Below are 24,668 nucleotides of genomic sequence, written 5' to 3'. Positions count from 1 at the left end.
TGTGTGACCTCAGAGATGCTTGTGAAAGCCTGGTTGGATTCACTAAATGAGAGGCCAGGGGGCTGAAGGAATCCAGTTTCTCAGTCACTGATGGGCTGGGATGGGTTGGGTGCCAGATGTTTGTGGACACGCAACGAATATGGCACGGCTGGCCCTTGCAGCATGCTGCAATATGTGAAAAAGCTTGGCACAGTCAAGACGGCTCTCTCCTTGGCACAGCGTGCTTGTGTGCAACCTCTTATAGTCCCAGCCCTGTTTCTCCCCAGCTTCAACCCCAATCCAAGACATAAAACACTGCCATGATGTCATCATATTTAACCATTTCACATCTTTTTCTTATGCTATTTCTTCTCTTTGTTTTTACTTTTCTAGTGATATGCTGTAATAGCATCTTTTCTCTCAACCCCAGGGTATGATGTTATTTTATTACTGGGTTAGGATATTGTTCTCACATGCCCTTATAAAAGAAACCATCTGATCTGGATTGAGGGAATGGAAAGAGGGAAGCTAATCAAGGCAATTAGCAATCACTGTCTTGACGGCAGCTTTTTTTCAGTTCTTGCCGTATTGGCATCCGGTGGATCTTTGCAATCATCTCAGCAGAAGTTCCGACGTAATCCTGATTGTTTCTTCCGTCTCTAAGTGCAGAATCAATTATGTTACAGGCAATGTGAGGTTTACGCAATAGTAGTCTGACTGCCAGTTGATCCAATGCAGACGATAGATTGAATTAAGGTCCATTGCCCACATACATTCATCTTTCAGATATGCCTGGCCTCAAGGTTGTTAGTTCCTCTTGGCCCCGTGGTTATTTCATCCTAGGTTTATGGTGCAGCTTTTCACTAACTTGTCACTATCATGCCTAAGGGGTCAACCAGAGGGCTTGATCACTGACCTTCCAGGTCTACACAGCCATGCTTCGACCACCCAACCGCCCACCGAATCGATGAAGGATGGCCTGTTAGCATCACAGGGAGCACCCATGCGTCCCTGACGCTGATTAAAACACAGGTTGATGGGTGTTATTTACTGCATGGCCCTTGTGTGTGTGTTGAGTGTTCCGTTTACGCGTGCATGCGTCTCAAGGACTCTGGCCCCAACAGGCTCCTGGCCTCACAACCCCCATCCCATCCCCCAGCCGTGCAGTGGATCATGTGATGGAATGAGAAAGAGGAAGGAGGGCCAAGATGGCTGTCATTTCTGTCTGCTGGATGTGTCACCTCTTTAGCCTTGGTGAATAGCTGGTTGAAGGTTGAAGGCTGCTGACATACACTCAGACCATGATACGCCAGAATGTGCAGCGTGTTTGTGTGCAGACGTGTGTGAGTCTGAGTGCTCATGATGGTTTTGTGTGGCCTATTAGAACATACTGTATGTGTTTGTACTCGTATGTGTGTGCGTGTATGTGCGTGCGCCTCAGACGGCATTGCAGCTGATGGCTTGTCACTGATAGTGGCCCCACCGTGAAACGAAGGTCACAGTGCTCTCTGAGTTTCATCTGGCCCTCTCATAGGAGTACCGCTGTAGCTGTCAGCTAATGAGACAGTGGAAGGGAACAAGGGAAAGAGTGGATAGATAAAAGGGCTGGGAGAGAAAAAGAAAGCTGCTGTGTTAATGAGAGAGTAGGGAGGAGAAAAGGGGGAATAGGTAGACCAAAACAGAAAGTAAAGGAAAAGAAAACTAAAGAGACAAAAATATGGAGTCAGGAGGTGGACAGAACAAAAATGTGGAAGAAATGAGAATGAGCACAGAAAGGGAAAAATAAGAAAGCAAGAAATGAACTACAACAGCAAAAAAAGAGGGCATCAGAGAGAGGCAGAGTTGAGCTCTTGGGAAAACAGCACACAGCGGGGACAAGGAAGGAGAGAAGCAACAAAAAGATTGGAGAAAATTAAAAACAAAACTCTGCTTCAACTCCATTTTCAAGCAAGCCGCTTAAAATGCAGTTCCACGGAACCGCAGAGAGGTGTTGCAGAAACAGAACGGGAGTGGCCTCCTGCAGTCCGCCATGCAACACACCTTCTCAGCGAGAGCACCCCGTCTCCTTTACATCCCCTCCGTCTCCTTGTCCGTCTGTGCGTAACTCTCTGTCTTTCTGTTTTGCTACCTTTTTGACTTCTCCTCTTTTGTCCACCCCCCCGGCCCCCCATTCCTTTAGAGAGAGCTCCCAGACAGTGCCTTGAGGCCACCATACTCAGGAATGATGGATTGGGTCGAGGGTGCATGGAAGCGGAGGGGGTTGCGGAGCACCGCAGTGTAGCATGACTGATGGGAACATGCATTATTTTCCTGGAGGGCTCGGCCAGCGAGGGCCTGACTGTAGTATATCGCCGGCGCATGCTAAAAGGGCCTGCAGCACAGAGAAAGGGGCGCTTTTCTAATGGTCATTCTGCAACCCTGAATCATGACCTGCTATTCCTATCAGTGTGTATTAGCTCATGGCAGCGCCAGACGATATTGGCAAATGCTCAAGCCGCGCCACAACATTGGCTCCTTGATGGTTTGCCGAACAGCCCTGGTTCTCTTCCACAGCCTTCGGAGTAGTTATTGTGTCCATTAAAGCCTGTTTGGCCGAGGTGCTATCCTGTGACTCACCGCCACCACGGGACATCAACCCACACCCACTTGCCTCGCTGTCATACATCATACATACACATTACTTTAGCCACCACCTACCCTAGACTCTCCCTGTTCTGTTTTTCGTTCTCCAGGGTGAGCGCATAAGGTGGAGTCATTTACAAAATGGCTATAAACATCCACCCAGCTGCTCCTGCAATGCTTTTAAGTCAGGTCATAATGTTTTAACTTAAAATCAATATTCTGGACTGTGAATTTTCCTGCAACTTGGTGAAAAACGTCTGTAAATGCCCCTTATGTTACACTGTGCCTGTCGTGCTGTGCATATGTACTGTAGCCTCGGCCCGACTCATTCATTTATAATGAGTCTGTTATGACTCCCCTGAGTCACGCTGGAGACTAGAGTCTTACTGTTCAGTCAACCAGAACCTCCTGTTGGAACAGGAAGGCAGGGATGTGCCACCGCACAGGGTTTGTAACACAAGAGTGGAGAAATGCTGCTGTAGTATTAGCATCTAGTGCGTAAGCAGGCTAAAAATTATAGTTCTAGTTAACATTTGGTCATAATTGTAAATTTATCATCACAGAGCAGAAAAGCAGAAAAACAAATCTCCAGCTGTGGTTGTGTGTTAGTTTGTGTTGAAGCTGTGTTAAAATGACCCATGTGAGTGAATGTCATGAAGCCTGAATCTGAAAACCAACCAAAAAAGGTGGCTGTCAATGTGGAAGTAGGCCTGTTGTCTATCTAAGATAAGTAGCTGTACAGATATCTTTGTGCATGGTATAAAGTACTTCAGTCTTTCATCGTGCCCATACACGACACCTTAATCCACTTGCCTATAGATGATGGATTTATACTTCAGCTAAGAGCTTTTAGCTTCCTATCACTGCTTCCTATCATGATGTTTCATAGCGTCTTAGCTTTATGTTCAAGTCATTGAGGTATAAATTCATAATGAATATTAGGTACTAAAGAAAGCTCACATCTCTGCTCCTGCACTTCCACAGGCAATAAACATAATTTCTTCATGATCATTGCATTTTGTGCATGTCTGGAATTTTGCTGTTACATTTCTGCTGCTTGATTCAAGCAGCAGCAGCAGTCAATTATAAGTGAGTATTTTATCAATGATCTCTGTGCTCATCCTCACATTTTTTCTTCCACTTATATACTTGTAGAACTTTCCTTCATGCTTTTAAAATGATCCCCAAGGAGACCTGAGAGCTGTTAACCAGAATAAGAAATCAGTACCAGTCTTTCCAGAGAGGACAGCACTGAACAACCATCATTTTGCTTTTGGGTTGTAATACATAGCCGTACATCTTTTACTTAAAGTCAGCAATTCTTAGTCAACTCAAGCACTGTCGAAGCTCACGTTGCAGTCGCATTTTAAAACCAGGCTTCCATATAAGTGCATCATATGAAAAATAACTCAGAGAGATTAGCTTTGTAAGGTTATCCAACTGTGGTAGTCCGAGAGCCCAGCCAACTGGGGTGGAAATGATTTAACAGGAAATAGCCATAATAATAATCACAATAATAGTCATAATAATAGTCACAGTGGTAATAGCCGAGATACAATCTGCCAACGTAATCCACAGTCTTATGTGGTATGCACTTGAGGGTCAGTGCTCCTGAACCAGTAGGATCCGACTAAACAGTGTTTGAGCCCCATAGCTATGGAAATATGTGTTTTTTTTTTTAAATGTGGCGTCTACTTTAGTTTATAATGCTAGTTTCAAGATCTTTAGTTTTGCTGTGCTTGAAAATCATCTCTGTTTCAGAATAGCCTTTTTCTTTCTCAGGTACTGTATGCTCCGTCAGGTTTTATGTCGCTCATGTCATTGATCTCCACTATTTTGATCTTTTTGGCATTTTGCTACGGTTCGGATGCTTTTGTGTCAGTGCCAGTTTTCATAATTGTTCATAACCAATTCCTGTAAAATTCTATGTTATCACATTGCATTATCCTGTTGCCCTATCCGATTAGCTCCGTAGGCAAAACAAGTGCCTCGCCATTTTATGTTACATGTCAGTAGACAGTACTCATCTGTGAAAGGATGACTCCTTGTTTATAACGGAGACAGGACTTGGTATGAATTAATTCTATTGAGAAGTTGAAGGTACATGCTATTCTGCACACTGCTGTCACAGTCCAGCCAACTCGGCTCTCTCCTGGATCATCTGGGAGTCTCTCAGGTGTTTTGGAGTCTGGGAAGAGAGGCTTTGTGAGGGGAAGAGGCTGGTGCCAAATGACTAAAACCTAAACACTGTGAGAGCATGCTTTATCCCCTCTGTCTCCTGCCGTGCGCTCCTTGATTCTTTCATCTCTCCCTCCTTCTGTTTCAGTCGCACTCCTGCTTTCCCTCCTTTCCATGCCCCTTTCTCACCCTCTCAACTTTTCCTCCAATCTAAATATTTTCCATGTAGCCCTGCTGTGTATCTCTGTCCCTCCATCTTTCTCTCCCCCCATCCCCCACCTATCCTGCTGTGAACTAGTTGGGCTGCAGAGAACACAGAGCCTGAGGACAATATGTCAGGAAGTCAGCTCCCATGAAAGGCAATGGGTCGCCCCCATGCCTCTATAAGGCCAGATGACTGGCCAGCGTCGTGCGCGTTAGTGTGAGACTGTGTGCATTTTTGTGTTTACCTATGGGCGTTTGAGTAAAATTACTTACCGCTGTGTGTTCTTTTTGGGTCTGACTGTGCATGTGTGCGTGTGTGCACTTAAGTGTGTGTCATGTCAGCATGTGTGTGTATTTTTGTGCGACTGCAGTCCAGCAGCAGGCTGACGTGTGCCGTGCAGCCACAGGGACCGAAAGGGGCTCTGCTCTCTCTCAGCTAATCCAAACAAAGCTCAGGCTGAGCCAGAATGAGGAATGTCTGCACTGTTGGTCATAGACGGAAAGGGTCAACCAGGATGAGTGTGCAGGGGCGGGGTGGGTGTAGTGTGTTTATTTGTCTGCGTGCGTGTGCATGTGCGCGAGAGACCTACACCAGCTTCGTGTTTTGTCCTTGCAGTTTTCTGTATTTGTAAGCGTTCGTGCGCTCGTGTAAGCGAGTGTGTTTGCCTGCATGCAGCTCAGTATTCTCACCGTGTATTTGAGCCGAAGCACTGTGTTAACTTGCAGGAGCCTCTTTGTGGGCGGGCTATTCTTATCCTCAGACTTACGTGATTGCCATGTATAGTCACAGAGAGATGATAAATTCACCCTTGCTGGAACATATTCAGTCTGCACTAGAATCATTCACAATGGAGGAAAAACATTCTCGCACATCCACACACGCACACACACACACACCCACACATACACATACACTATTCCAGCACTTTCTCTCAATACCTACGTGATTTTTCTTCATATGTTTATCTGAGTGTAAGTGCCTCCTCTGAGACACCTAAGTTCTGTATACAAAAACAACTCATTTTATTTCCTGAAAGTGGAAACCTTTTTTTTTTTTATTTGTCCTTTCCTGTAACATTTGCACAAGACTTTCCAATTCGGCTCTTTCCTCAGATTCCTGTTGCATTTCAAAACTCTAAACACTGACAGTGGATGTGCACTTTCCTCGGGGTTGAGTGGTGAAACACAGTCGAGGTTTGGAAACTTGACTGTTTGCCTGAGCCAGAGGGATCATTAGCCGCTTGTCGTCAACTGAGCTATTGCATGTCATGGGTTTTCCAGTGAGCTAAGGGGACACGATGAGCATACATGTGGTTTGCATTCACGGCCAATTCACCCTGAAGATCACAGGAAGGGTTACATCACGCTCCACCTTTGGCTTGAATTCAACAAAAGAGAGATTTTAATGTAAACCCCGCCATACAAATGAACAATTCAGCAAGGATGCTGGAAAGGTCTTGAGTGTGGACATACTAAGCTTGATGCTTGAACACTCATAGCCACTTGCTCTGAAGAATTGTCGTGTATGTGTGCAAACAATGGGAACTCAGAGCTCACTTTGCTGCAGTGTGTGCCTGAAGCACCGCTGTGGTCAAGAGGCTGTTGTGAGGCCACTAGCCTGACACAAGTGGAGACATCCATCACACACATTAGTGTCACTGTGGTCAAATGGGAGAAAGAGGTTGGCAAGGAGTTTGGCATGTGATGTCCAGTGAAGTGATATGGAATGTGTGTATGTGTGTGTGTGTGTGTGTGTATGCACACAATGAGAGTTTGGAGCAAAAAGATTGCAAGGAGAGTATGGCAACATGACAGGAGAGACAGAACAAATATCCCATATGTGTGTGTTTATGAGCACGATGAATGTGAAGCTGTGCACCGTAGATCTCATCAAATGATTTTTGTGGTCTGCAATGTCACTGATGCCCTTTGCTTGGCTTTATACTGTATGTGTTTGTGTGAGCGAGACAGCAAGAGAGTTTATTTGTACATGTGTGTGTCTGATTAGTCTCCAGAGCCCATCGGCCATGGACTTTAGAGCAGCTGTGACTGGTTTGACCTCTGACCTCTGAATATTTTACTCCAAGGGTACATCCCAGGGTAATGCAGTTGCTTCTACAGACTGATATTTTTTTTTCTTGGCTGCATTACCGATGAAGTGCATAATATAAAGTATGAAGAGCTCTATATATATGATCTATATTACTATTTGTACTGCACAAAATGCCACAGAATGCTACGGGACTGTTAGTATAAAAGTTTGCAATGCATCGGTGGCCTTGAAAAAGGCTTTTACGTGTGGCGCTGATTATGAAAACAACATTTTTTTTGGCATTGAAAACTAAACTTTTACCTTCTGTGCACTTTCTCTCACACTTCATCTTGTAGAAACTCTGGCAGTAATGACACGATGCAGCAGCAGAGCAGTCCATTTATGATGGGGAACGGCCCATTTGCAATGGCACATGTTCAAACACTTTAACTATTTGGCGCAGTGTCGGGTGCACTGTACCATAGTTTGGTCCCAAAACTGGAACTAGATAGAATACAATGATGTGTATAATATGTAAACCCTCTCCCATCCACGCATAGCTCCCAGCCACAAGTAACACTGCCATTTCACAAGCAGGCCAATTAAAAGCCAGTGACATTCAGGTGTGGTAGACAGAGTGACATTAAAACTAATTCCTGCTAAAACCCAGTGACATTACAGCAACAGCCGGCCAACTAGAGCGCAGGCGTTCACTGACCATCTTTAATCTACTGCGTCCTTTAGTGAAGAATGCAGTACTCTGCAGGGAAATTGCCACTGGGAACTCTGTGGCAATGAGTAGCCCTTCAAATGTCATTAGGCATTTTTCTTTGTGCTTTTAGCAGTTGAGATGATCTACGTATACTGTACAGGGTGACTGGGGGATTGAAGGGGAGGGACACGGCCTCCTTCTAGCCGTGATCGGAATCTGAATCCCCTTTATTACAGGGGACATTAACATTTAAGACGCATTTGTGAGGCAGGTGTTTAACACTGTGTGCATACACAATGTAGGCCCGCACATGGTTAAGTAACTCGGAGACATGCATGCTGCGTATGAGTAAAGGGAATTGCACATTGTTACTGTAGTGACGAGAATACATTAGCTGCTCAGAATGGATCTGCTAAGAGAGAAGGGGAGTCCCCCCGCCCATTTTCCTGTTACATTCTCTGTCTTGTGCTCATGCAGATGTTATTCCCACCCCTCCTCCCTTTGCATTAGTGTGGGATAGGAGCAAGGCTGTAATAAAGGACATCTCAGGGACGAAGGACATTGGGGCTTGAAGGTCGTACCATGGAGTCGGTAGCACATTGCTTAGGGCAGCATTACTCTCTCACTCAAGTGTGCATGCACGCATGTGTTTACGAATCTGCTAGGTATGCATAATCCGAGTAGTGTGTATGTGAGCGCATGTCAGATATCTGTGCATGTGCATGCACAAGTTAATTAGGTATGGGTGCTCTATCTAGTGAGTATATGGGGAGAGAAGAGGACATTCTGGCTATACGCTGGATGTGTGTTTGCTCCGAAAGACCTCGCTCCAGGCTAAACTCTTCTGCTCATTAAACCATGCAGGAGTAGTCTTCCTCCCCATCACTAGCGCACAGAGAGCCTTAATCAGATGCAGGCCTGATCGTACTGCTTACACACAGAATGAACATGTGCATTAACAAGTCCGGCACATCTCCCTGTCAGTCTAATGCGCATAGCAGATGATCGTGCAGACACACAATGCGCTGTATGGTGCACATATATGTGAACACGTGCACAGACTAACAGTGGCACCGGATGTCAGGTGGATCAAAATCCCCTCTCTCCCAGACTGACCTCCCCTTCTATCCTCCTATTAGCCTGGCTTCTCATGCAGAGCCACAAGTGTCACATCGCATCACTGCGAGGCACCACTAATAGAAATAATAATATGGGGAAGATGAGAGAGAAAAGCTTTTTTGCTGCCTTCTCTCTTTTTCCCCTTAGCAAACAGATTAGTACCTCCACCAGGGATAAGGGGAGATAAATTGTTCCTGATTGGCTACTTTGGGATAAATAAACATGGCTGTTGCAAATGTGTCTCCACTGTGCAAGGCAATTTTTATCAAGTGATTTCTTCTCATGTTTAGTCTTTAAAATCTTGCTTTCTTCAAGATAATTGAATTCTGCCAGTGTGATAACTCTGCTGGTTTTCCAATGTGGTTTAACTTGGTTCAGGAGTTAACTCAATACATCTTGAGATTGAAGTCCAATAATAGACAGAGCAGTCTCCAAGCTTTAATAAAACGTGGTTCTTGAAATAAATTTATTAGTACAGGATGCAATTTAAATGTACTCGCTGTGTACAGCATTAAATGGCTCCAGGAGCTTTGGTTGTTCTTCTTCTGTGATATTTCTCTTGGTATAAGATGTTTTTTTGTTGCCTTGATTTAACAAGTCTGCATCGTCGCCTTGATCTCAGCTGGGGTGTTTTTACTCAAACCCTGATACCTCTTCAGATGCAATTAGTGGTTGGGGATGCACTGGGCCAGCATGTGGCACTTAGGAGCAACGCTGAGATGTCTGAACAGTTTCTTTTACTGAATTCAGGGGGAGAACATTGTCATCGTCCTGGCATTGGTCCAGCCATGCATGGCACAGGCATTAAGTTCTCTTGGCTGAGCAGGCGCCATACAAGGGGCAAAAAGTGTGCTTTTACAGCAATGGCTGTTTGTGTGCGAGTTCTTTATGAGGGCTGATATACAGCAACTCTGTGAGATTGAGAGCTGTAAGACAGATGATGATGATGATGATGATGATGATGGGGTTGGAACCGTTGGTGGTGGTAACATCTCCTGAGCAGATGCACTGCCATGGAGAGTGGGTTTTTAGACCCGTATGCAGCGCAAGTCAAAGATCAGTCTGAGGGGGTGCTGTGAGGAGCAGGGCATCACATTCTGCTCAGTGGGGCAAGTTCTCTCTCTTTTTTTTTTTTTTTTTTTTTTACACGTCCTCCCAAAGGCTCCCAGGTTGACCGGCAGGATTTGCACTGTTTATTCTATTTAATCATGCATGAAGGTTCTATGCTAATCTTGGACGTTGTCAAGTAAGATTTGATGTCCACACCTGCTTCTTTTAGCCCCACCATGAGAGATTCTCATAATTTATCTCAGGGACAACCTGGTATAACAATTTGAGCAGCTCCACTACGATGAATATGACTAAGTGCTTATCTCAAGAGTTTCTACTAGGAGGCTTTTGAGAATGCAGCCGTCACGAATCAACTAGCTGTGAAAGATTGTTTAGGACAAACTAAATTTTGAGCCTAATGTGATGACAGCCTGAAAGAAAGGTCATCAGCCCTTATTCGTTTTAAGGAAGCTCAGCTGTTTGAATGTGGACAAATCACTCTCGAAAATGTTTTACTCTGTGTGGATTGAGTCAGTCCTTACTTTTGTTTTCATGTGCTGGTTCGGGAACCTAAAGCCAATGAATAAGAATATGTGAGGATGGGCTCTAAAATCACCGGTGGTTATCTGAATGACCTCTGTCTTGGTTATCAGGAGAGGGTCATTAGGAAAGCTCAGGTTATTCTTCAGAGTCGTCTGCAGCCTCTGTACTCTGATTTTTCCTTGCTTCCCTCCGGGTGTAGTAATAGGATGCATTGATTTAGCAGGAACAGATATGGTCGTTCTTTTGTCCCCGAGGCTTTCCGAATTTGTAACTGGAGGGTATGTAGGACTGTTTAACTGAGTTATTGTTTTTGCTACTGTTACGCCAACAGGCATTTTGAAATCAGGGGTTCAGATAGTGTATGCGTTTTTCAGACTCAATCTTGTCTGTATGTTTTATGTATTGTATGTTGTTTTTTTAAAACTCTTTTTAATGTGCATGTGTTAAAGTATTTTGTGTGTTTGACTGTCTGCTGCAGAATGAATTGCCCCCAGTAGGCATAACAATGGATTTCTATTTTATTCTATGCTATTCTTTTTTTGGCCTGGTCTGATGTTAAAATCCGTCGCTTTAACTTTCTGTAAGAGAAGAGTCAGACTTAAGAATGCATCAGACTGTTTGTAAGTCACGAGACATTGCCCAGATAGACAATGTGCCCTGAAATTTCCACCTCGCCTTCTGAATCACTCCTCAAATGATAATAATTACGTATGCCAGAGTAACGTCGAGGTTGCTGTTACACTGAGGCCTTCTCCCAACGTAGACATACATTAACCGGATTGTTGTTTCCAGTGTGAGCATGCTGGAATTTGCAATACATGGACACGTAAATACATACTTGGTTGAAAGAAAAAAAATAATGTTAACAGTCAAAATTTGGGCTGATGGGTTTCATTTTGCAGACTGAAAATCTAATTTGTCAGCAGAAGACAGAGGCAGATTTATATGGAGAGTATTGTTTGACAGCCGAGTCTCACTTTTTTTTATTTATTTCTTGTGTCGGGTAAAATGGTAAAGAAAGTGTAGGATGAAAAAATTGCTTCCCCAAGTGAGCAGAACGTTCTCAGTGCCGCGCACCATAAACCTTTCACTGGTCAGAGGCTCTATTTAACCTTTGCGTGGGATCCCAAATGCCAAAGAGCCAAACGTCTTTCATTAATCTTAAGACAAAAGCTCCTTGCATCAGCACAACCTGCAGAGTGCAACTGCAAAGTGAAAATCATATCTCAAACTTTTAGAGAAAAAAATACACCACCAGGTCTGGGCTGCTCCCACCTCTGTTACAGCACACTGCCTACACTGTTTTCCTCCTGCACCTTGTTCTTTTTTTTTAATTAGGGAGGAAATACTGCCCAAGGGCTGATGCATAAGGGACAAAGCACTTAGCATGTCTGGCCCTAACTAAGATTCTACATTCTGGCTCCTAAAATAAATCCATTTATTGGTCCCTCCTGGGTATGCTTTCTCATGCCTAAAAGGAGCACGATGTTGATTATAGCTTTAGCTGCCACACTCTGTAGACTACCCAAGCTTAAGCTGTGTGGCCAAATTTAAATGAAAGGACTGTGGGACATGAATTTGCATAATACACACATGGAGAAAAAGAGGAAGCTTGAAGGTAGAGCCTGAGACGAAGTGACTGCTACTTCTGTGAAGTAAAAATTAAAATCCTCGCCCCCTCCCATATTAAAAAAAAAAAAAAAAAAAAAAAAAATCCACCCCCACATCCAGATCCTATCATCTGTTAAATTACTACTTCAGTTCAACAACATATCCTCAGATACACCTCATACACATTCATCCTAATGTTTAATTCACTTGAAAGTTGAGCACAGGGCATGTTTTCCTTTCTCTCCGCTCCCTGTTTCTCCACCTCCCCGTGGCGATGTCACAGGGGATTAAGTCACGGAGGCCTAGGGACTTGTTTATGATTCATCTGGAGGGAGGCTGGAGCCGGCAGTAGTACCCACAGGGCAGGCAGCTAGCAGGCTACTTCCCCAGCTCCCTCACTTTGCTGTATGCTAACACTGAAAAGTGTCTAATGGGTCACATGGAGATGACATAGAGGGAGATTTCTTCTTACGCATTTCAGGATGACGTAAATCTTGCTGAAGTAAATCCTGCGTCATGGTGAATAATATTAAAACTGAATAAAGGATGTTTTAGAACGGGGTTGAAGCACAAACTCATGGGCTAAAAGATTGCCTGCCTTGGGTTAATCAGTGATTGGTTATAAAGTCATTATGTAAAGATATTTTCATCAGTGATGATGATGATGATGAGGAAGGATGAACATTGAAACACTAGTTTTGAGTCTATGTCTCCAGAGAGGCTGCACAACACACTTTTGCACCTCCCAACGTCCTTTGGCCACATTGTTGTGCATCTTTAAAACATATCTCCTATAGTTGAATCCACTTATGAAGTAGAAATCAGTGAAAAAGCACAGATTATGTAATTGATTCAGTAGAAATGATGTAGAAAAATAGCTAAATTGTCACAGTTTTATTTTCGTCCTCTGATTTCTAGATCTAAATGACGGTAAACTCAAACTTTCCTTTACATTTTCGAAGAATTCATGCCTTTTTTTAGCATCCCAGGTGATTCCAGTACGCAGCACCATTGTAATGTGCTATGCTCATTGATGGCTTTTAAGTCTCCTTTAATCCAGTCTCAGCTAATTGCATATCAGATTTTTAACAACCTGTTGGAGTTGATTAACTGCCGTAATAGTGTGCTTGTGTATTGTGGCGAGTTTTGCTTTTAACAAGGCGTCTCACAGTAGGTAAACCACAAACAGTGTTAAAGGTTAGTTTGAAGCACATGTTCAACCACAAAACAAGCTGCCAGGTTTTTCCATTGTTCCGCTATTACTAGTCTCCTTTGTTTGTAATGAAAAGTGGTTTGTTATTAGTGACAAACCAGCGTAGAAAAGTGTTATTCAACATCACTGTGCTGGTGTCAAGGGAACTAACATATTACCACCAGTCAGTGGGACTTACTGTCTTCTTTTAATTGCTCTTTTAATTAACTTGTGTCTAGCCTTCGCCTTGTCAGAGGATGCCCGAGCATGCCATTTAGCAAAAGGTAATGAGATTAACCTCTCGTTGACCAAGCAAATGTAGATTAAACATTATGGCCAAATGAAATGAGCTGGGCTTTATTTACTCATGTGTACAGGCAGGCGGCAGGCAGGCGAGCCACAACTCTCTCAGCAGTAACATAGCTAAAATGTCAGGGGGATAGAGGGGAGTGTGTTTGGCATCAAGTGGCGAGTGTGGCCGACCAGCTGCATGGGAAGGAAAGAGAGAGCAGACAGCAGACTGGAAAATAGTACGAAATTCTCCCGCTCTGCCTCGCTATCTCAGGAGAGGCGGCTGCAGACAGTCGATGAAAACAGGCCGCTAATCAGTCAGTCACACTCACACATGTGTTAAGCTCCACACACAGGCAGACACCTACAGCACCCAGACTCCCTCTCTTTGTATTTCTGTTGCTGTCTCGCTCTACACGTTTACTTAGAAAGAATACAAATGGCGCCCTTTTCCTCCATCTGTCCACAAACATGCATGAGATGTCATGACCTCCAGCATATAGACAGTCTTTGGGTGAGCGTGCTAACTGGTGAAGACAGGGAGAGACAACACTTGGCATGTTTAGCCGTTTTTTTTTGTTTTCTCTTAGTCCCAGGGAATTTTTATCCAAACTTTGCAATATTACTCAACACTGAGTGTAATGTCTGTGGACACAAACATGAACATTATGCCTCAGAGATCTTGAAAACAGAGTCATATCCTCTAAGCATTCAGATTTGCTTCTGACACTGCACCCTAAATAATATTCTCTATTAAACCTGTTATAGGCTACATGATACTCCACAAGACCCTCATTACTTTTAGAAACTCTTTATTACTCTTTGCTTCAATTAAGCAATATTCTAAAAAGGTTTCTTGGAACCAAAACAGTTAAACTATTATACAAATCACTAAAGGCATAGTTGATATATCTATCATTGTATATATCTTAGATATGTGTCCATTAGATCCAATGTCTATATAGTATCGTATTTTACATGTAATTTCTGTATGATGCTAATAATTCTTGCTCCACAATTCTTACAGTTTGCCCTCATTTCCTTTGGCACATCAGTTAACAGTTTCCAAGCCAATGGCCTACTTTATACCTCCTCAGCCGCTGTACCCCTTCAAAAAACGACAATGCAAGGTGACACAGTCCTCCTTGTTTTTAGCAGAGTCAAAGAAATGAAATTCATCTTTACTTGAGCATTTTGGACTTATTTTATCAGTGGAAATGTAGGACCTGCCTGTGTTTTATCGAGGAAGCCTCTACTGGGGCAGTGTGAGCCGATTGCAGAGACTTTGGTGGTGACTTTCACCCTGTTTCCTCCTCACTTAGCGTGTCACTGCAAGAAAATGTCTTTCTCCTATAGCCGACATAAGCTGCCTTCGCCCCGGCTAGTGCCGCACCTTGTTTTAATCAGGCTTTGGGGAGTGAAATATGGGCCTGGCGAGCAGGCTGTACTCGAGCTCCATTCATCTGGTTTCAATCTTCTCTCCGCCCTCGGATGTGGCCGTGTGGGCATTCCTTTTCTCGACGTTAGGGGGGTGGGAAGAAGTGGTGCTGAGCAGCACAAAGGGCAAGCATATTTGTTTGGAGGAGTGTGTCTGTGTGTGTGTTTTTGTATCACTGTTAGGAGCCTGTAACATTCAAACAAGGATCAAATAACTCCGGTTACTTTAGTATACACTTCCAGAAACCATCGAGAGCCATGTCGACATGCACTCTTGTCTTGGCTGACCTTTAACAAGTTAATGTGGCTTTTTTCAGTGTCACAATAAATGCATTCCACATATATACTGAACATACTACTTTTAATTAGGTGCAGCCCAAAGGCAGATAGCATGCTGAGGATAGTTCCTCTGTGTGTCTGTTCCACTACACACTCCAAACATACTGTTTGTGGGTATGTGTGTGTGTTGCAGGTGAATAAGGTTAGTGTCCTGCATGAATTGGCTTAGCTAATCATAAGGACAGATGGTAGGCTGGTCCATTAACTCTCCTAAATGAGCCTAACTGAGGCCTTTCCTGGAAGCCTTGCAGCCCCTGTTGACCTCCCTGGACATCGTGCAGCCACCACTCTGCCTCTGTCAGCTGCCCCACCAGTCAACACCTTTCAGTATACAGCTGCCAAAACAGACGTGGCATCTGCTCACCTCTGGGGAAATGGCAGCCATCGACGTGTCCTTCCTAGTCACGGGCTTGGATGGATAAGTTACCTCTTTGTCCTTTGCAGCAGCAGCAGCAGCAGCTACAGCTTGAGCTGTAACAGCTGTAACAATATCATCCTCTCATTTGCGTATGAGGCGTCTCCTGCTTTGTTATTTTCCGCTTAACCGATCAAGTAAAATGATATGTCAGATGCATACCATAGGACTGGCGACAGCACTAATATGTCAGTGACGCAGCGCACTAGTGCTGGGCGGATGGAGAGAGGGAGTTAGCCTCCCGTCTGTTTTCAATTAGTCGCTGAAATGTACAACATGGGAGCTGCTCTGTTGTATTCAGTTCCTATTTTCCCGTGGATCCAGCGAAGTAAATTAGCGTCTTTGCTTAGAGAGGCTTCGCCGTCTAACCCCAGGTGAACTTTGATTTTAGACAGTGACAAATAATCGCAGTGACCTACATAATGGAATTAAATCTGTGTGTGCAGAGAGGCGAGGGACAGGAGGAGAAGAATACGAGGAGCGTCCAGAATCCCTACACTCTCCTGACTATGAGCTCCCAAAAATGTAGTGCTTACATATCCACATTGGGGCTATCTTACAATGCTTCTAAAGCTGAGCTTTGGTGTTGCTCCAAATATAGCACAAGCTCTAGGCTTGTTTTCCTCCCATTCCCCTTGTTCGTCACGTGCAGCCAAACTTAACCATATAGCCCACTGTGGCTTTTATTGTCTTCCCACAAGTTGTTAAATGCGTCTTTGAAACACAGCTGAGGTATTGAATTGCATTTAATAAAAGTCAGGGGTGTAGTGCTTTATAGTGCATGAGGTATATAGTATCTGAAGTTTCCATCGGTCTCACACTGTTGTGAAGCATCCATCATCAGAGAGGGCCTAGGCGACCGTGATACATTCCACTTCCTGTGGTCATACACCTAGTCAGCTCTATTTTCAACCTAATGGACATAAAAAATTGCAGATTGCAGCAAAATGGACTTGGCAGCACAAAGGCTTATTAAGTATTGATCCGCTGAGGTCAGTGCCCATGTCCAGCCACTCCAACAATGTGAGAGGAGTTCGTTCACACGCTTGCCAGCCACAAATTGAGATTAGACGACATAAATAACTGGGGAAATTGAGGAGCATTTTGTGTCCCAGGGAAGAGAGAAGCATGCCCACGGTTGCATGATGTGTCAGGAGAAGTTGCAAGGGAGAAAGGTTGTTTATATGCGCACTGTAGGCATTATGTCTGTTTATATCATAGCAAGCCCATCTGTCAAACTCCAGCAGCGCTTACTGTAGCTGATATGATATCATACCACACCAGTGCCCAACAGGAGAGCTTTAAGTTGATCAGCAGCAGGCAAACCTGTCTTCTACAGTGTTTTAATGAATACAGCTCATCTTGTTACTCACTGCACCATCTGTCAGGCATGCGGGGTAAAGCAGAGCTTGAACTCAGCAAAGAACAGCCTTTCACTGTGTTGTCTATACTGTGGTGTCTGTACTTTTACTGGGGATCTCTGTGATGAATATTTTCCGCTCTTATAAAGCCCAAAACCCTGCCAACAAAAATATCATAATGCCACACACACCTAGAAATAAGCTCAGCCCTGGGACAAAAGTTTGTTGAACACGGAGGAAGAGGAAAAAATGTTCAGTGCAGGAATGGAAGAAAGTTTGCTTTGCGAGGGAAACCAAATTTGATTTCTGTCAAAGCAAATATAATTTCTCTGACTGGATTTGGAGTTGTTTTCTTTTGATAGACCAAATTGCTGACTTACCACTTTGAAACCAAGCAATCGTTTTCTCTTCAGTCTTAGACATATGTTAGTGAAAATGAGTTTCAGCAAAATGTTCTTGGCAACAGCAAAGAAAAGTTATTTTAGAATGAAGCACTTCTTGTGCACATCTTCACATGTCAAAGGATTCTCTCTCTCTTCTCTCCTCCATTAAAATGTGTTTTCTCAGTGGGGTACGGCAGGTTTATTCAAGGCTGTGTGCACGTGCTGCAGGGAGGATTTGCCCTTTATACACACGCACGTACCCACACACAGCTTCAGTAACCTTGGTAATAAGTTTCTACAAGACATTAACTCTCTCTTCTCTTCGCTGCATGCTGCTCTGTAGCCTCAGATTTGCAGACACTCATGCAGAACAAAGTGAATGCGCACACATCCTGGTCTGTTTAGGCTCTGCCAGGTGTTGGGAGGATCAGTTGCTGCTGCTGCAAAATAGAGAGGTCACCGTCCAAGCCCCATTTAACTGAAGCATGTTATCTGGTGCAAAACAGACCATTTGACATTTGGACCTTGTTCAGTCTGAACACATTAAAGGGAGGAAAAACATGTCTTGAAAGGTGCTTTTTTTTTTAAAGCTGAATGTAACCCTGTAAACGGTTTAACACCACACAAGCTTCTGGAGATTATTCTGCAACTCAGGCTGAAGTCTCGAAGATGCATTGCTATAATTAACATTTTAAATGGGGACCAGCCTTTCCAAATTGATGAATTGGTTCTTGATTTAAAAAAAACAACAACTTCCAGCCAATGACAATCACTGGTTTCTTTGCGCTACTGACAGGAGCTCCAAGTCTGGAGCTTGTCACTCTTTCCACTTGATCACATGTCTCGCTGTGGTTTTTACAAAAGCCAAATAAGGTGGAAAGAACTAAAAGCCAGGCCACTCACAGTAACGTGTACCATCTCAGTGTTCTCTTTCATTTAGTTAACTTGTGCAAAGATTGTAAAAATGAAGCAGACAAGCAGCCTTTTTTGTGCATGTTGGTGAAAGTGTTGCATGGGCATCTACTGTTGCCACTTGAGACACTCTGTGCTCTTTGGACCATTTCAGGCTAAGAACGGAAGATTTATGGAGTAGCCATACCATCTTGGACAGCTACACCCATGAGTGTGGGTGACGTCGCCAGATGCAGGGTTGATTAGATGTGTATAGCACTGTAAGCAGGTTTCACTAACTCCCTAGAGGGATGGTGCAATTAGCTTTTTCCCCATCTCCTCCCTACTTCCTTATTTTGCAGCGGGAAAATGCAGAATACTTTGGGGGAATTAAAAGTGCTTGTCGTGAAACTAATTTTGGATCTATTTTGGGGATCTGTCAGCGGGATGGCATCCCTATCGCTCGACGTGAAAGCAATGACAAGGCCATGAAAGGGATGCTAATGAAGGCAATAAGAGCAGCAAGAGGTGAACATTTACCACAAGGCCTTGCATTATTCAGACCTCAGTGGTACCTCATCTTCCTTTTCACATTCCCATTGGTCCTCTTCTTTTCCCATTTGCCTTCCCCCTCCAGGTTCAAGGGATTATCATGGAAATGATTCCATCCCTCATTTTCCTCCTCAAACACACCCACCGCTGCTCCAGCCAGAGTTCTTAGAAATCTCTCATCAAAGATGAACATGAACGGGATGACCCTCACTTAGATGTTTTGATCTCAAGCTCCAAAGACTTGCCTCAGGTAGCCCTCACACTGTTATAGATCATGGAGATAAAAGGGAGACACTCTATAGCTAAATAGCATATAACCAATAAGTTATCATTACTTTCTTCTCACACACTGCACAAAGTATTAGTTACTGGACTATTTTTTTTCAGCTTTCAGCTGTCTCTGATTGCTGTCATTTACAACTTCAGTAAAATCTCACTGCTTGTCAGTGTGATGTGCTTCCTTCCTTGAGGGGACACATGGAAAGTTGTGGTAAGCTAGTCTTGAAGTAGTGACACATTTCTAGTGACAATTCTCTCACGAGGGCAGCACAAACATACTGACAAATATGGAAGCAACGAGGAAAGAATTTAAGCAATTGCTAATTACCAGTTAGCTCTTATGTGTTGGTGATGATTGTGTACCTTATTGTAACGTACCAACAAAACCTCTGTGTCAGCAGAAGGGAGCGTCGGTCACTGGGTGTGAGGCGAAGAGGATTATGGGATTTTATCCCTTCAAAGAGCCAGCCTCCAGTCAGGGGAAAAAACAGCCCCTTTGATTTTCACAGAAGCAATATATTCATGAGTTGGACCTTGAAACTACAAGGAGACTAGTGTAGCTTGCCATATGCAAAACATGTGTTTTAATAGGGTATGATAACTTGGTACATTTAAAGAGACGTACCCCCTTAAGAAGCTGTAATTAAAATGGAGCTGTGGCTGTATGAATAAAGGGTTCTTTCACAGAGTGTGCACGGGGGTTGTTTTTGGAGGGACTCGCTCTGCGCTAACAACTGGAGGTGGCCTTTTCTCTGCCGAGACATCAGAAGTTTTTTTTTTGGCATTTCAGGCTCTCAAAGTCCTCAAAGATATCAGGGAAGAGGAAAGGGCAGATCTGTTAATCTCTGTGCCATATTGGTGGTATTTATAGTATATATGTTTGGCAATTCAGGTCACAAGATTGCCATACTACTGGTAGGGGGCATACACAGCCTTTTAAACAGCACGCTGAGCTGTGACTATTTCACTGTTGTCTCATCAGCCCCATTCTCCTCTAAGCAACTCAGCTAAAATCTAGCATCATGTCAGCAATAAGAATGGAAGATTTGTATTTATAGTTGCCACGTCAGATTTTGCTATTTACATGCATAAAGTCATGCATAAAGATAATTTATATGGGGGTCATAACCAGAATCTTTCTTTCTCCAGCATTTAATCATGTTGATATATCTGTAATCAACAGAAGATTAAAAAAAATATATTTTGGAGATTGGCAGGATTCGGAATTGACTGTTACTTTTGCCTGCTGCTGTCACGAGTTGTGTGTGCAGGGGAATTGGAACACAAAGGATAGGACCCAAACGCAGACAAAAAAGGCAGAGCGGATGCAGTTTAGTGATTTTCATAACAAAAGGAGGTACAAAAAGCTTACACAATGGTGAGACAGGCAGAAAATCCAAAGTTCAAGGAACTGTTGGTAACAAACTCAACAATCTGGCTCATAGTAAGTGAACTGGTGTATGTAGAGAAGGCTGATGAGGGACTGAGGTGATGGTGGGGCAGCTCAGGTGACTGCAGGGCTGCTGAGATGTGGGAACAGGTGTGGGAATGGATGGGACAGTCAGGTGATGAGGCAAGTCTGAGGGCATCTGGTGGATTGGTGCAGTATAGCACTGAAGGGACCTGGCAAAGTGGAAACATAGCTCGAGAGTAGAGGCTGAGGTGCAGAATGTGACAGCTGCAGTGAGGCTGTACGCGTTACTCAAATGCGACTTGAGTCTGTATGCCTGATGACAGCTGTATTCCAAATCAAAGGTGTGTGTGCCTCACATCTCTGCTATGCAGATAGGCAGCACTGGAAGTGTCTGTGTGACAGATCATGGGTACGCATAAAGCATTCAACATAAACACCAGCAGCAACGCATGAGCATAAAATGTAGATGGCTGCGTGTATTCTACACCCGAAAAGCAGCATGAAAGCACACAAAAGGAGATTGTCAGCAGAAATAAAACAGTGATACCTCCAGTCCTTTTTCCCCTTTTGTGCATCTGCTAACCTGTGTCTAAAACCACCTTTGTGATGGTATAATCCATCCTCCACACCAGTGACTTACAGTAAGTGCTCAAAATAAGGCATCGCACCATCCCTCCATCTCTCCCTCAACCCATTTTTCTCCATCTTTCGCTCCTCTCACTCCCTCTATCTCTCCCTGTCCCTCTCCCTTCTCTGATCTGCTGTGTTTGAGTACCAGAGGTCATAAGCTTTGGACATTGCAAAGGCCCCAGCCAGCCCAATGTGCTGACTGCGGGGATATGGGGCTTGACTTTGGGCAGTGTGAAAGATCCAGGCCTGTCTTGTTTGTCTGTCTGTCCGTCTCACTGGCCACACTATAATAAGATTGCAGGGCTCTGTAAGGCGGATTTACTGGAGCACAACTCCCCCTAGGGCCTTGTCATAGAAATGGGTTCCTCCATATTTCACCCCGGCTTCTCACTCTCTCTCTTTGTCCAGTGTATCTATCTTTCTCTCTCACACACTCACTTTCTCTCTCTCTAAACCTCTGGTGTTAGCGCCCACTTTCTTTTGTTAATTATGATATGCCTCTTCCCTTCCTTTTTCGTGGGTAAAGATTGAACCTAGCCACGAATGGAAGCGTGACTCTAAGCCAAAGGGAGCTGAGAAAAGCAGACACAATGAAAGCGAAAGAGGGATGGAGGCTCCGGCCGGAGATATGGCACCAGCTCACATATCACAAGTCCTCTCCCTCCCTTTATTTAGATGGCCTTTCCTGTGTCCTTATGGAGTCTAAAAGACACATGAATTCATACACAGCACTGTGACCACTAGTGTTATTCAGGTGTAACCTAATAAGTCACCTCACTGCGAATTGAAAGGTCACAAACTCAAACTTGACTGACAAAACAGTTCTCCATACCGTGTGTGCATAGCTGCCACAGTGATTAAATCTGTTGTGTCTCATATCTGATGTTGACACAAATGATGGGGGCCTTACAGTCCAACCGTCCCAGCTGTGCACACTGTGCGGTGAATGAGGCCAATCCAAATGCAAGCGCAAACTCATATCAAGGCGCGCTTATTTTGGGAGCACTGTGTCATCCCTTCCACAGATACAAAAGCCCCTCTGCAAGACCATAAATAAGTGGGAAAGTGTGGTGCAGTGACTGTATACCAGTCAAACGCCTTTTGATTTGTCTGCCAACTCTTTCTGGCAGTAAAAAACACAATTTCCATCACAGATATGGCATAACAGCCATGATTTTTTTTCTGTTATGTACATACAATTTATGGCACTTCAATTCTCATTGTTGGCCAGTGAAGCACATTTTTGACACCAACTGTTTAATAGGTAGAGATCTGACCACTGTCATTGTTTGAAGGGCAATTTAAAGTCAGTTGATGGAAAGTCAAGTACTTTGTATGAAAAAAGATATCAATGGCCGGCTTTCAGCGGTCACCCTGGCCCTATCTATCTTTGAGGTAAACTCTTCCATTTATAGAGCCTACAGTTGAAGCGGTGGGCAGTTAAGTAGGAGGTGGGAGGTGAGAAATAAGGCAGGGAGCTCTTATCAGGCTTCTACACAGTGCTGGGTTCAGCCCCAGGCTGCTGATGAGTGTGGGAGCACTGATTACAGAGGCTAGCCTGAGGAGCTGAGGGGAGACGGTGGGCACAGGTCCCCAGCAGACCTCTGTACCACCATCAAGCATTAACTCGCACCATTAGGTCCAACCAACTGCACACACACATGGTCTGACCTCTTGAATATTCTTTACCCTGCAAAGCTCTCTCTCTTTTCTGACGTCCAAGCTAATATCGGCGGGGCGCCCACAAGATGAATGAGCCTGCGAATGCTGCATTAAAAAGTCATAAACGGGGATACCTTCAGGGTCCAGGAGCTCCTCTGTCAGGAAGGGTGGCCCTTACTTTTCTGCTGACTAATGATTTGAACTGAGCAGGTGGTCCAACAGAGCAGAAGGACCTCAGCAATGTGTCCTGTCGGTCCTGGGCTGCCAAAACGGACACACAAACGCCCTGCCAACCATTAAGGGCCCTCTCTCTGTCCAACTGCTGAATGCCAATTGGAGACCATAAACTTGACTGACAGTGAGTAGCCCGGAGCTTGGGTTTATAGCGGAACACTCAGAAAGTAGAGACAGAACTTAAACAAAACTTGAAGAACTGCTGAAATCCACCAGATGATGTCATCTGTATGGAAGAAGTGGTTTGTGTGAGGCTGCTCTTCGCCCCTGTGTCCCGCGTCAGCACTGACTCACTGGTCTCACAGCACAGAGCTGACATTTTGATTGGCCCAAAGATCACTTATAGGACAGGGTGTTGGCTCCTGTGAGGGTTGACCAGTGAGCCAGTGGACAGGCGCCCAGTGATTGCTGATGCATTCAGAGGCCACATTTGGCCTCCTGTGGAACATTTGACAGCATGTGATTGTGTCTGCTAAGCACAAAGGCATTCTCTCAGTGACTAACTTTGGGTTGAATCACTCTATCGCAAACATAACACCTGTGACTGTACATCGTTTGTTTTCCAAGAAAGGGTTTTACACCATGATGTGTATTTATTCTGTGCAAACATGAGGAAATATTGCTATTATAAGCAGCATGATAATGACAAGGGGATATAATAATATTTACACAACTTTTACATTCCTGCATGATTCTAAATGAACATCTGCTGGCTGGATAACTTTATTTTAAGCACCCAGTATCCCTGCGAGCTACTGGCTCATTCTGCAATTTAATTAAAGGCAGGTAGTCAAGTTAAATGTTGTAGAGCCAAAAATATCTGTCACATTTGAGTGTTTAAGCTTAGCAGAGCTCTGCAGTATCGTACAGTCTTTCTATCAGGTGGAGGGGGTCGTTGAATATCTCAGCAGTGCACCGCCCCCTCTAGACACACACACACACACACCAACACCATCCGTAGCTTCGGCTTCCAACAAACCCCTGTGACGCCTCTGGCTAATTCCACTCAAGCCCGCCAGGCTGTCCAGCATCCTCCAATAAATTAGCCTTGCTGCTCCCCCACCGAGACACAGACCCTGACAGTCTGGCTGGTGCCCAGAGTCACTCACTTGTGCACACACTCATAATTATAGCTACTTTTTACTGCAAGCTCTTCACTGAGTAGACTGAGTGGAATCTTTGGGTATGTGTGTGATTATAATTGCACGTTCCGTTTACAATAGTTATGGATAGTGTCAAATCTCAAATCTCTTTCCATTCTGTCACTCGCGATTGAATGTGAATGTGGCTGGTTGGAACATTTTTGTAGTTTGATTGACTCAATAACTGTATGTCTTCTGCGCTACAGGAGATGCATCCATGTGCGGGCAGTGCAGCTTCCCAGTAGTCAAATGCTGTGTACCTTTCCTTCCCAGGCCGCAACTCCCCACAGCTGTGAATAAGAATGTGTTCTTTGTCTGCCCTTGTCAAAAGGGGTTAACAAAAAGATCACCATAATACTTCTCTCTGACCTCCTATGCCAAACTCTATTTCCTGTA

At 44.2% G+C, this 24,668-nt stretch overlaps 1 protein-coding gene across 1 annotated transcript in view; it reads left to right on the top strand.

Moving 5' to 3' along the window:
- clmpb (CXADR like membrane protein b) overlaps positions 1-24,668 on the top strand; it is a 61,898-nt gene that overhangs the window by 21,638 nt on the left and 15,592 nt on the right. The window lies entirely within an intron of this gene.

This window comes from Pempheris klunzingeri, chromosome 4 (genome assembly GCF_042242105.1).
Source record: "Pempheris klunzingeri isolate RE-2024b chromosome 4, fPemKlu1.hap1, whole genome shotgun sequence".
Lineage (NCBI taxonomy): Eukaryota > Metazoa > Chordata > Actinopteri > Acropomatiformes > Pempheridae > Pempheris > Pempheris klunzingeri.
Note: the sequence above shows the minus strand (reverse complement) of the source record. Positions and strands in the feature narration are given on the sequence as shown.